This window comes from Pristiophorus japonicus, chromosome 12, assembly GCF_044704955.1.
Source record: "Pristiophorus japonicus isolate sPriJap1 chromosome 12, sPriJap1.hap1, whole genome shotgun sequence".
NCBI classification, from domain to species: Eukaryota; Metazoa; Chordata; class Chondrichthyes; family Pristiophoridae; genus Pristiophorus; species Pristiophorus japonicus.
Genome location: NC_091988.1, coordinates 25,656,605 through 25,670,070, shown reverse-complemented (window position 1 = coordinate 25,670,070; position 13,466 = coordinate 25,656,605). Strand labels below are relative to the sequence as shown.

At 45.7% G+C, this 13,466-nt stretch overlaps 1 protein-coding gene across 1 annotated transcript in view; it reads left to right on the top strand.

Moving 5' to 3' along the window:
* The window catches only part of LOC139276752 (receptor-type tyrosine-protein phosphatase gamma-like), an 824,375-nt gene that overhangs the window by 631,657 nt on the left and 179,252 nt on the right, over positions 1 to 13,466 (top strand). The window lies entirely within an intron of this gene.

Sequence of the window (13,466 nt, the reverse complement as noted above, 5' to 3'; positions counted from 1 at the left end):
ATGCTCCAGGTACTCATTGTATTTACTGCTAGAGATAAATCAATAAACTTGTATCATTATACTTAACGAAGTTGTGTGCTAGAATAGCTAATTATTTTAAAATGTAAATGAGTGGACATTGTTTTAATTCACCCTTCCAGGAATTGCATTTCACCCGAAGGCATTTTGGGCTCAGTTGAATGAAAAGCCTCCAAACTGAAAACGCAAATAAATACTCAAGATGGTTTTGCTGATTTTGGGGAAGGGCCAGAGTTTTGTGTGAAAATCTTTTGCTTCAAGTGTATTTGTGTGAGAAAGAATTGTGTGGCTGCCCTGCTCCTACCATAAGGGTGCCGCATATAAGAACATAAGAAATAGGAGCAGGAGTAGGCCATTTGGCCCCTTGAACTTGCTCCACCATTCATTAAGATCATGGCTGATCTTCTACCTCAACTCCACTTTCCTGCACTATCCTCATATCCTTTGATTCCCTTACTATCTAAAAATCTATCAATCTCTGTCTTGAATATACTCAACGACTGAGCCGCCACAGCCCTCTGTGGTAGAGAATTCCAAAGATTCACCACCCTCTGAATGAGGAGTTCCACGAATCAGTTTGGTGAACCTTTGTTGCACCCGCTATATGGCAAGTATATCCTTCCTTGGGTCAGGAGACCAAAACTGTACACAATACTCGAGTTGTGGCCTCACCGGGGCCCTATATAATTGCTGTAAGACATCTTTACACTTATACTCAAATCCTCTTGCAGTACCTGCATGTTATCTTTGTGATGCGTGTACAAGGACACCCAGGTCCCTCTGAACACCAACATTTCCCAAATCTCTCACCATTTAAAAAAAAATACTCTGCTTTTCTATTTTTCCTACCAAAGTGGATAACTTCACACTTGCCATGTTCTTGCCCACTCACTTAGCCTCTTCCATATCCCCTTGAAGCCTCTTTGCATCCACCTCACAACTTCCATTTCCACCCAGCTTTGTATCATCAGCAAACTTGGATTTATATTACATTTGATCCTCTCATCCAAATCATTGATATAGATTGTGAAAAGCTGAGGCCGAAGCACTGATTCTTGCAGTACCCTAATAGTTACAGTCTGCCAACTCAAAAATGACCCGTTTATTCCTACTCTCTGTTTTTTGTCCGTTAACCAATCCTCAATCCATTCTATTATATTGCCCCCGGTCTCATGAGTCCAAATTTTGTTTAATAACCTCTTGTGTGATGCCTTATCGAATGCAGGTTTGATTAATCAAATCAAAAGTTTAATTAAAAAATTTCATCTTATAGTCAGGATTAGATAAAGAAAATGCAAAAGTTAATGTTGACTGAATGTATAATGAAACATTTGAATGCTATTTGGTAATATTTAGGCTTGCACTGCCATCTGCTGTCCAGAATTTCACTTGCAATTCCTTAGTTGTCCAAAGAGTTCACATAACCAAATATGTTTGAAAGCTGGAAGCTAAATTTTACTAAAATTGTACAGCATAGGAAAATATTGGTCCATTTTAAATTAGTCGAATCAAAATGGTGTATTTCGCACAGTTTTAAAAATTCATTCATGTGGGCATCGCTGGCAAGGCCAGCCCATGTATTGCCCATCCCTGATTGCCCTTGAGAAGGTGGTGGTGAGCCGCCTTCTTGAACTGCTGCAGTCCGTGTAGTGAAAGTACTCCCACAATCCTGGTAGGGAGGGAGTGCCAGGATTTTGACCCAGTGACGATGAAGGAATGGCGATATATTTCTAAGTAGGATGGTATGTGACTTGGAAGTGAACTTGGAGGTGGTGGTGTTCCCATGCACTTGCTGCCCTTGTCCTTCTAGATGGTAGGGATTACGGATTTGGGAGGTGTTGTCAAAGAAGCCTTGCTGAGTTGCTGCAGTGCATCTTGTAGATTGTACACACTGCAGACACAGTGTGCCAGTGGTAGCGGGAGTGAATGTTCAAGCTGGTGGATGGGGTGCCAACCAAGCGGGCTGCTTTGTTCTGGATAGTGTTGAGCTACTTGAGTGTTGTGGGAGCTGCACTCATCCAGGCAAGTGGAGAGTATTCCATCACAGTCCTGACTTGTGCCTTGTAGCTTGTGGAAAGGCTTTGGGGAGTCAGGAGGTGAGACACTTGGCGCAGAATACCCAGCCTCTGACCCGCTCTTGTAGCGACAGTATTTATGTGGCTGGTCCAGTTAAGTTTCTTGTCAATGGTGACCCCCCCAGGATATTGATGGTGGGGATTCAACAATGGTAATGCCATTGTATGTCAAGGGGAGATGGTTGGACTCTCACTTGGTGATGGGGGTGGGATAAAAGCACAGTCTGAGCCTTCGTATGTATCTCTTATCTTTGTGATTGAATAGACTCCACTCTGTTTCCTGCATTCATGCCACTTAAAATTTCCTGTATTTGCAGGGCTTTTAAAAATTTTTGATGACCATTTTCTCGTGACTTTTTATTAGTTTAGCCATTTTCAGTTTTTTTTTTAATGTCTTTTCATTGCCTCGCTGAAATAGGAACAGGAACAGGCTATTAAGCTCCTCAAGCATGTTGCAACATTCAGTTCGATCATGGCTGATCTGTACTTTATTTACCTGCCTTTGTTCCATATCCGTTGATAACCTTACCTGACAAAAATCTATTGATCTCAGTCTTGAAAATTTCAATTGACCCAGCATCCATAGCTTTTTGGGTGAGCGAGTTCCAGATCTCCACTTCCTTTGTAGGAAAATGTGCTTCCTGATTTTAATTCTAAATAACCTAGCTCTAATTTTAAGATTTGTCCCTATTGTTGTGAATTCCCTACCTAGAGGAAATAGTTTCTACGTACCTACCCTATCGAATCCCTTAATCATTTTAAATACCTCGATTATGTCACCCTTCAACACAAAAGGAAACTCCAGGAAATACAAACCACATTTATGCAACCAATCTTAGTAATTTAACCCGTTAAACCCTGGTATGGTTTTGGTGAATCTGCGCTGTGCCCTCTCTAATGCCTATATATCTGTCCTGAGGTTTGCTGCCTAAAACTGAATGCGATATTCTAGATGGGGTCTGAGCTGGGCTCTCTACAATAGAAGCATCACTTTCTTTTGAATTTCAACCCTCAAGATGAAGGTTACATTTCATTCGCATTTTTGATTATTTTTTTGTACCTTTAGCCAATGTTCCCTTTATAATCTTTTGGGATGGAGCCACGCGGTCCATTTAAAAATCTTTGCATGCGCTGTTTTTGCATTTAAATGCGGGCTCACCGGTTGCACAGGACCTCTAGAGCGTTGTGCGGCCACGCAGCTTAAAAGGAACTTTGTCTTTCGACTAGCTTTTAGTGATTTGTGTACATTGCCACCTAGATTCCTTTACTTCTCCACAGCTCCCAGACTCTCTCCATTATAGCAAGGGGGATAGAGTATAAAAGCAGAGAAGTCCTGCTACAACTGTACAGGGTATTGGTGAGGCCACACCTGGAGTACTGCGTACAGTTTTGGTCTCCGTATTTAAGGAAGGATATACTTGCATTGGCGGCTGTTCAGAGAAGATTCACTGGGTTGATTCCGGAGATGAGGGGGTTGACTTATGAGGAAAGATTGAGTAAGTTGGGCCTCTACTTATTGGAGCTCAGAAGAATGAGAGGTAATCTTATCGAAACATATAAGATGTAATAGCAGCGCATTTGAAAAACTGTGACAGGATCGGTCCAAGTCAGCATGGATTTATGAAAGGGAAATCGTGCTTGACAAATCTAGAATTTTTTGAGGATGTAATTAGTAGAGTCGACAAGGGAGAACCAGTGGATGTGGTGTATTTGGACTTTAAAAAGGCTTTTGACAAGGTCCCACACAAGAGATTGGTGCACAAAATTAAAGCACATGGTATTGGGGGTAATGTACTGACGTGGATAGAGAACTCGTTGGCAGACAGGAAGCAGAGAGTAGGAATAAATGGGTTCTTTCCAGAATGACAGGCAGTGACTAGTGGGGTACCGCAAGCTTCATTGCTGGGACCCCAGCTATTTACAATATATATTAATGATTTAGATGAAGGAATTGAATGTAATATCTCCAAGTTTGCAGATGATACTAAGCTGGGTGGCAGTGTGAGCTATGAGGATGATGCTAAGAGTGACTTGGACAGGTGAGGTGAGTGGGCAAATACATGGCAGATGCGGTATAATGTGGATAAATGTGATTATATCCACTTTGGTGGTAAAAACAGGAGGGCTGATTATTATCTGAATGGTGAAAGATTGGTAAAGGGAGAGGTGCAACGAGACCTGGGTGTCATAGAAACATAGAAAATAGGTGCAGGAGCAGGCCATTCAGCCCTTCTAGCCTGCACCGCCATTCAATGAGTTCATGGCTGAACATGAAACTTCAGTACCCCCTTCCTGCTTTCTCACCATAACCCTTGATCCCCCGAGTAGTAAGGACTTCATCTAACTCCCTTTTGAATATATTTAGTGAATTGGCCTCAACCACTTTCTGTGGTAGAGAATTCCACAGGTTCACCACTCTCTGGGTGAAGAAGTTTCTCCTCATCTCGGTCCTAAATGGCTTACCCCTTATCCTCAGACTGTGACCCCTGGTTCTGGACTTCCACAACATTGGGAACATTCTTCCTGCATCTAACCTGTCTAAACCCGTCAGAATTTTAAACGTTTCCATGAGGTCCCCTCTCATTCTTCTGAACTCCAGTGAATACAAGCCCAGTTGATCCAGTCTTTCTTGATAGGTCAGTCCCACCATCCCGGGAATCAGTCTGGTGAATCTTCACTGCACTCCCTCAATAGCAAGAATGTCCTTCCTCTAGTTAGGAGACCAAAACTGTACACAATACTCCAGGTGTGGCCTCACCAAGGCCCTGTACAACTGTAGCAACACCTCCCTGCCCCTGTACTCAAATCCCCTCGCTATGAAGGCCAACATGCCATTTGCTTTCTTAACCGCCGCATGGTACATCAGTGATTGAAGGTTGGCATGCAGGTGCAGCAGGTGGTGAAGAAGGCAAATGGCATGTTGGCCTTCATCGCGAGAGGATTCGAGTGTAGGAGCAGGGAGGTCTTACTGCAGTTGCACAGCGCCTTGGTAAGGCCACACCTTGAATATTGTGTACAGTTTTGGTCTCCTAATCTGAGGAAGGACATTCTTGCTATTGAGGGAGTGCAGCGAAGGTTCACTAGACTGATTCCCGGGTTGACAGGACTGATATATGAAGAAAGACTGGATCCACTAGGCTTGTATTCAATAGAATTTAGAAGAATGAGAGGGGATTTCATAGAAACATATAAAATTCTAACGGGATTGGACAGGTTAGATGTAGGATGAATGTTCCCGATGTTGGGGAAGTTCAGAACCAGGGGTCAAGGATAAGGGGTAAGCCATTTAGGACCGAGATGAGGAGAAACTTCTTCACTCAGCGAGTTGTGGGCATATGGAATTCTCTACCACAGAAAATTGTTGGGCCAGTTCGTTAGATATATTCAAAAGGGAGTTCGATGTGGCCCTCGTGGCTAAAGGGATCAAGGAGTATGGAGAGAAAGCAGGAATGGGGTACTGAGGTGAATGATCAGCCATGATCTTATTGAATGGTGGCTCGAAGGGCCGAATGGCCTACTCCTAGACCTATTTTCTATGTTTCTATAATGAGTGGGCTCGACAAGGTGGATGCAGAGAGGATATTTCCACTCATAGGGGAAACTAAAACTAGGGGACAAGTGGCTAGACGTTCCACGTATTTTGAATGTTTAACGCCCACTTAACGTCCATTTTACCGCTGAAATGACGTATATCGCCCATTTAGTCACAAAATGGAAACTGACGGGCATTTTTCGGAAACTTATCGCCAAGCATTACTTTCCTCAGGTGCTTAACGCCAGGAAAAAATAATACTGCCCGCCCACTTTTTTTGGGCAGAATCATCAGTGGGTAAATTAACATCCATAATATCGGCCAGCATTATTTTCCGCACGGAGTTAATGCCGAGATTCAAAAACACAACCCGCCCATTTTCTTTTGTCGTAAAAACGACATTTGGTGAAACTAACGCCTAGAAGATCGCCCACCGTCACTTTCAACACCTCGCACATATGTCGCCCACAATATCGCTCGCCCAAAAAACCGCCCAGAAAAAGTGGAACTGTTCTGAACTAAAGACAGCGGTGTGGCTGCCATTGTTAAAATCACAGGTCGCTTCATTCAAAAGGCAGCTTCAACTTCGGGGGAGTTTGCAGTGACTCTGGAGTTCTTCTCGGGTGAAGTGAACATCTCAACAGACAATTTTTCTGACTCTGGACTATTGGGGGTTTACTCGAGGTGTATTTTAGTGAGGAAATTATTGCTTCTGATCAATCGCTATTATACTTCCATTGCAATGGGGCCAGCCATTTCTCAGCCTGCATCGATTAATACGCCGATGCTGCAGAGTGCAGATGGCTCAATGTGTGATGCACATCAGTATGTCCCCAATTTAAGACGTGCAAGAATGAGGAGGAGGGCCAGACCATACACACCCTGCACGTATAGGGAAAAGAAGTCTTACCTCGACGTCTCCGACGACACCTGCCTTCGGAGACTGCTCTTTCACAAGGTGGTGATCAATGAAATATATGAGCTCATCAGTGTCAGTCGCGGTCTTTCTACGCATCCGGTTCCTTTCGGGCCTCCGCAGTCGAGATTTGCCCTCTGTCTCACCATGTAACCCATCGCTGCATTAGACAGGTCACGGAGGCCCTGTACGCGAGAAGAATGGACTTTATCAGCTTCCCTATGACCACGGAGGCTCAACTGACAGGGCTGGAGCATTCTACCGCATTGCTAGCTTCCCCAGGGTTCAGGGAGCTATACAGTGCACTCACATCGCCAAGCAGCCACCTTCTCAGGATCCGGAGCGTTTTCGTAACAGAAAAGGATTTCATTCCCTGAAGGTCCAACTAGTTGTCGACCACAACCAGATCATCATGGCAGTGAATGTCAAATGTCAGGCACCTTCAATGAGACTCACATCCAGCGCTGTCTCTGGCATCTTTAAGAGTCAGCCACAAGGACAATGCTGGATGCTTGGTGATAATCGATATGGCCTAGCCACCTGACTGATGACCCCCCTTGCGTGACACCCACACCGAGGCCGAGAAGCGATACAACCGGAGCCACAGAGACGTACGCAATGTGGTCCGGAAAACAATAACGGTGCTTAAGCAGTGCTTCAGATGTCTGGACCGCTCAGGAGGGGAGCTACAATACAACCCTGAGCAAGTAGGTAAATGCGTGGTCGTGTGATCCATGCTGCACAACCTGGCTATCGGGAGGTGCCAAGAATTGCCAGAAGCGACTGATGCTCCACCTCAGGAGAGAGTAAGAGGACGACGAGGGGCTGGACGCTGACCTCGGACTAGACAATCAGGCTGGCTATGCAACCATGCCCACAACCCCCTCCAGACCTCAGGAAAAGCCAGTGGTGGCTACATAGCTGCAATACTCTTACGTGAAGAGCTGATATCTGAACGATTTGCCTGGAAGAACGTTGCTGTGAATGACAATGCTGACACACTGCTGTGTGTGTACAGCTCAGACATCAATGGTGCTCATCATCTTGGTGCTAAGTAAAGTTAACGTTGATTGAAGTTAAGTATTATTTAACCCTTTCATGTTAAGGAATCACTAGTGTGTAACGGTCCAGCTATATGAGACAATGCGCAACAAGATTATGTTCAATAAAAAATATTTTATACCAACATTGGTCTGAAATCATAAGTATCACAGGCAATAACATCCAAACCCTGCCCACACCCCACTTTTTCCACCATAGAAACATAAAAAATAGGTGCAGGAGTAGGCCATTCGGCCCATCGAGCCTGCATCACCATTCAATAAGATCATGATTGATCTTTCACCCCAGTATCCCTTTCCTGCTTTCTCGCCATGTCCCTTGATCCCTTTAGCCATCAGGGCCATATCCAACTCCCTCATGAATATATCTAACGAACTGGCATCAACAACTCTCTGCGGAAGGGAATTCCACAGGTTAATAACTCTCTGAATAAAGAAGTTTCTTCTCATCTCGGTCCTAAATGGCTTACCCCTTATCCTTAGACTGTGACCCCTGGTTCTGGACTCCCCCAACATCGGGAACATTTTTCCTGCATCTAGCCTGTCCAGTCCCGTCAAAATTTTATATGTTTCTATGAGATCCCCTCTCATTCTTATAAACTCCAGTGAATACCGGCCCTGTCGATCCAGGCTCTCCTCATATGTCAGTCCTGCCATCCTGGGAATCAGTCTGGTGAACCTTCGCTGCACTCCCTCAATAACAAGAACGTCCTTCCAAAGATTAGGAGACCAAAATTGAACACAATATTCCAGGTGAGGCCTCACCAAGGCCTTGTACAGCTGCAGCAAGACCTCCCTGCTTCTATACTCAAATCCCCTAGCTATGAAGGCCAACATGCCATTTGCCTTCTTCACTGCCTGCTGCACCTCATGCCAACCTTCAGTGACTGATGTACCATGACACCCAGGTCTCGTTGCACCTCCCCTTTTCCTAATCTGCCACCATTCAGATAATATTCTGCCTTTGTGTTTTTGCCACCAAAGTGGATAACCTCACATTTATCCACATTATACTGCATCTGCCATGCATTTGCCCACTCACCTAACCTGTCCAAGTCACCCTGCAGCCTCTTAGCATCCTCCTCACAGCTCACACTGCCAACTTGGAGATATTACTCTCAATTCCTTCATCTAAATCATTGATGTATATTGTAAATAGCTGGGGTCCCAGCACTGAGCCCTGCGGCAACCCTCTAGTCACTGCATGCCATTCTGAAAAGGACCAGTTTATCCCGACTCTCTGCTTCCTGTCTGCCAACCAGTTCTCTATCCACATCAGTACATTACCCCCAATACCATGTGCTTTAATTTTGCATACCAATCTCTTGTGTGGGACCTGATCAAAAGCTTTTTGAAAGTCCAAATACACCACATCCACTGGTTCTCCCTTGTCCATTCTGCTAGTTACATCCTCAAAAAATTCCAGAAGATTTGTCAAGCATGATTTCCCTTTCATAAATCCATGCTGACTTGGACCAGTCCTGTCACTGCTTTCCAAATGCGCTGCTTTTTTCATCTTTAATAATTGATTTCAACATTTTCCCCATGACTGATATCAGGCTAACCGGTCTATAATTCCCCGTTTACTCTCACCCTCCTTTTTTAAAAAGTGATGTTACATTAGCTACCCTCCAGTCCATAGGAACTGATCCAGAGTCGATAGACTGTTGGAAAATGATCACCAATAAGAACATAAGAACATAAGAATTAGGAACAGGAGTAGACCATCTAGCCCCTCGAGCCTGCTCCGCCATTCAACATGATCATGGCTGATCTGGCCATGGACTCAGCTCCACTTACCCGCCCGCTCCCCGTAACCCTTAATTCCCTTATTGGTTAAAAATCTATCTATCTGTGATTTGAATACTTTCAATGAGCTAGCCTCAACTGCTTCCTTGGGCAGAGATTTCCACAGATTCACAACCCTCTGGGAGAAGAAATTCCTTTTCAACTCCGTTTTAAATTGGCTCCCCCGTATTTTGAGGCTGTGCCCCCTAGTTCTAGTCTCCCCGATCAGTGGAAACAACCTCTCTGCCTCTATCTTGTCTATCCCTTTCATTATTTTAAATGTTTCTATAAGATCACTCCTCATCCTTCTGAACTCCAACGAGTAAAGACCCAGTCTACTCAATCTATCATCATAAGGCAACCCCCTCATCTCCGGAATCAGCCTAGTGAATCGTCTCTGTACCCCCTCCAAAGCTAGTATATCCTTCCTTAAGTAAGGTGACCAAAACTGCACGCAGTACTCCAGGTGCGGCCTCACCAATACCCTATACAGTTGCAGCAGGACCTCCCTGCTTTTGTACTCCATCCCTCTCGCAATGAAGGCCAACATTCCATTTGCCTTCCTGATTACCTGCTGCACCTGCAAACTAACGTTTTGGGATTCATGCACAAGGACCCCCAGGTCCCTCTGCACCGCAGCATGTTGTAATTTCTCCCCAGTCAAATAATATTCCCTTTTACTGGTTTTTTTTCCAAGGTGGATGACCTCATATTTTCCGACATTGTATTCCATCTGCCAAACCTTAGCCCATTCGCTTAACCTATCTAAATCTCTTTGCAGCCTCTCTCTGTCCTCTACACAACCCGCTTTCCCACAAATCTTTGTGTCATCTGCAAATTTTGTATCACTACACTCTGTCCCCTCTTCCAGGTCATCTATGTATATTGTAAACAGTTGTGGTCCCAGCACTGATCCCTGTGGCACACCACTAACCACCGATTTCCAACCCGAAAAGGACCCATTTATCCCAACTCTCTGCTTTCTGTTAGCCAGCCAATTCTCTATCCATGCTAATACATTTCCTCTGACTCCGCGTACCTTTATCTTCTGCAGTAACCTTTTGTGTGGCAGCTTATCGAATGCCTTTTGGAAATCTAAATACACCACATCCATCGGTACACCTCTATCCACCATGCTCGTTATATCCTCAAAGAATTCCAGTAAATTAGTTAAACATGATTTCCCCTTCATGAATCCATGTTGCGTCTGCTTGATTGCACTATTCCTATCTAGATGTCCCGCTATTTCTTCCTTAATGATAGCTTCAAGCATTTTCCCAACTATAGATGTTAAACTATCCACTATTTCTAGGCCACTTCCTTAAGTACTCTGGGATGCAGACTATCAGGCCCTGGAGATTTATCGGCCTTCAATCCCATCAATTTCCCTAACACAATTTCCTGACTAATAAGGATTTCCTTCAGTTCCTCCTTCTTGCTAGACCCTCGATCCCCTAGTATTTCCAGAACGCTATTTGTGTCTTCCTTTGTGAAGACAGAACAAAAGTATTTGTTCATTGGTCTGCCATTGACATCAATCAAATGTTCAACGTGTCCAGCAACACAGAATACAAAGGCAAAGCAGGAGTGTGGTCCCCAGCCCCCATACATTACAACAAATTGCATACACCCAGATGGAGATATAACACAGCCATCACCTGCGGACATGCACCTCACTTTCCTTCCCCCCGCCCCCCCCCTTCTCCCACCTCTATCCCTTCCCCTCCTCGCTCCATGGCGCCTGGCCAAGGAGCTCCTCAGGCGGTGCCTCATTAGGGGGATGAAGGCAGAAGCGGTGGTTGGACGGGTACGGGAGTGGGGGTGCCGAAGGGGCAACATTCTCTGATGCAAAAGCAGGATCTTGGTCCTTGCTCTCATCTGTCGTTCGCAGCGGTGGTGCGGAACCTAGGGGTGGAGTGCCGCGCTCTGGGACTACTGGGAGGCCTGTGCCAGCAGTGTTCCTGGCTATCGCATCCAGGGCCTCCACCATCCGTGGAATGTACTCAGTCATGGTGGCCAGCTGTCGGGATATGCCCCCAATGCTTCGATGAGCTGGTCACCAATGTCTGCAGTCCTCCTGGACAAATGTACCATCTCTCCGCTCTCATGGACCAGACTTGCCGTATCCGCGGGGCCTCCACGTGGTCAGCGCCGTCCTGGGAGCAAATGGGGTGCCCTATGGCGAGTTGCTTGGGACCGGTTCCTCCAGAGTGGAGGCGGGAATAACCGGAGAACCACTTGGTGGCCTTGGGGTGGAAAGGCTTCTGGAGCATGGCGATGCCGGTTCCTCGAAGTCGGTGCTCTCATCCGTGGAGAACAGACCCAGCGGATTGACGGGCGAGAATCGGACCTCCTCAGCAGATGTAAGATCATCCGGAGAGTCGGGCCCCGCGCCCCCACCTTCTGGCCTCTGTGGTCTTGCCTGTAGATTCCAGCACTACACACAGCATATGCACGACAAAAGCACCAGCAGTCTCAAAATCATCACACACATCACATTTCATGACCATCAAAACATATGCAATGATTATGATTAGGCCAGCATTATTTCTATGATAATTTTAGAAATAATCGATCATATATGATTGTTCGGATATGGTGTGGCATGTATTGATTTTACATCACGCAATGGTGTAAGCTTTACCCACGTGGCATTACTTCAGGGTCTGCAGATGCTTCCGTGGCTGTCCGGGTGTGCTTCCCCACGAGTGTGAGCACCCGCTCCTCCATCTCAATGATGTCGCTGGGGACTGATGGCCCCGCACCCGTTCGCCTCTGCATCGTCGATAGCGTCTTCTGTAAAAGGTGACAGGACGACATAGCATGAGATTATTGCATGATATCATTGCTAGGTACTGACACAGAGATTGATACAACACAGAACCGACAGATTTAATCATGCTTATTACGAAAGACATGCAGTGTGAAAGCAGGCTTTGAGTAAAACGTTCCCAGTAAAAGTGGAAGACCTTACATCTGCTGATAGTCACTCATGACTGTTATAAATCAAATTATATAAATACATAAGTACACATAAATCAATGTAATACTTAATCTTGCAGATCCCACAAGGTCATTCCATCGTTTGTGGCATTGGTTGCCCTCATGCACTTTGTTGGTCACCAACGAGACCACCTCTGCTATCTCGGTCCATATCTTCTGGTAGGCCTTTGGGGTGGGCTTCCGACACCCTCCCTGTGTCAAATCACCCCAGCGTAACTCGATCTCCTGCAGGAGAGAGGCATTTGCCTCATCCGAGAACCTCCTCGCTCTTTTGTGCCCTCCAATGTGCTCCTCCCCCACCTCACTGCTCTCTCCAGCGTCAGTCTCCACAGCGTGCTGTGATGCCTCCTCCTCTCCTTCCATTATAGGCCAAATTCGGGCAAATATGTGGCTGGTAAAAGCTAATTTTTGTTTCCCTATTTGCTGTAAAGCTCTAAAGTCTCCCTCCCTCCTTCCTCCCAAAGCAGCCACACCACACCCAGAAACGCCTTCACTCCCTCTCAGCTCCCTCTCTTCTACGCATGTCATGATGACCCTTGACTTCCTGAATTGCGGGAATCGAGCGTTGCCATGCTGTTGTTAAGGACGACGACACTTTTAAGGCAGAAGGTCAGCGAGATTTAAAGCTACCGCCCATTTCATATCGCTCGTGGTAACGCCCAATTTCAAAAATGGAGACTGGGTGCTTTGAGAATGGGCGAGAAGCTGGTGATCTGAAAACTCATTTTTACCGCCCATGCCGGAAATGACGCCCATTTTTGGGCGATAAGCACAGAAGTGTCAAATCTAGCCCATAGTTTCAGAATAAGAGGCCACCCTTTTAAAACTGAGATGAGAAGAAATTTCTTCTCTCAGAGGATTGCAAATCTGTGGAATTCTCTGCCCCAGAGAGCTGTGGAGGCTGGGTCATTGAATATATGTAAGGCGGAGATAGACAGATATTTCAGCAAAAAGGGAATAAAGGGTTATGGGGAGCAAGCAGGGAAGTGGAACTGAGTCCATGAACAGATGAGCCATGATCTTATTAAATGGCAAGCAGGCTCGAGGGGCCAAATGGCCTACTCCTGCTCCTA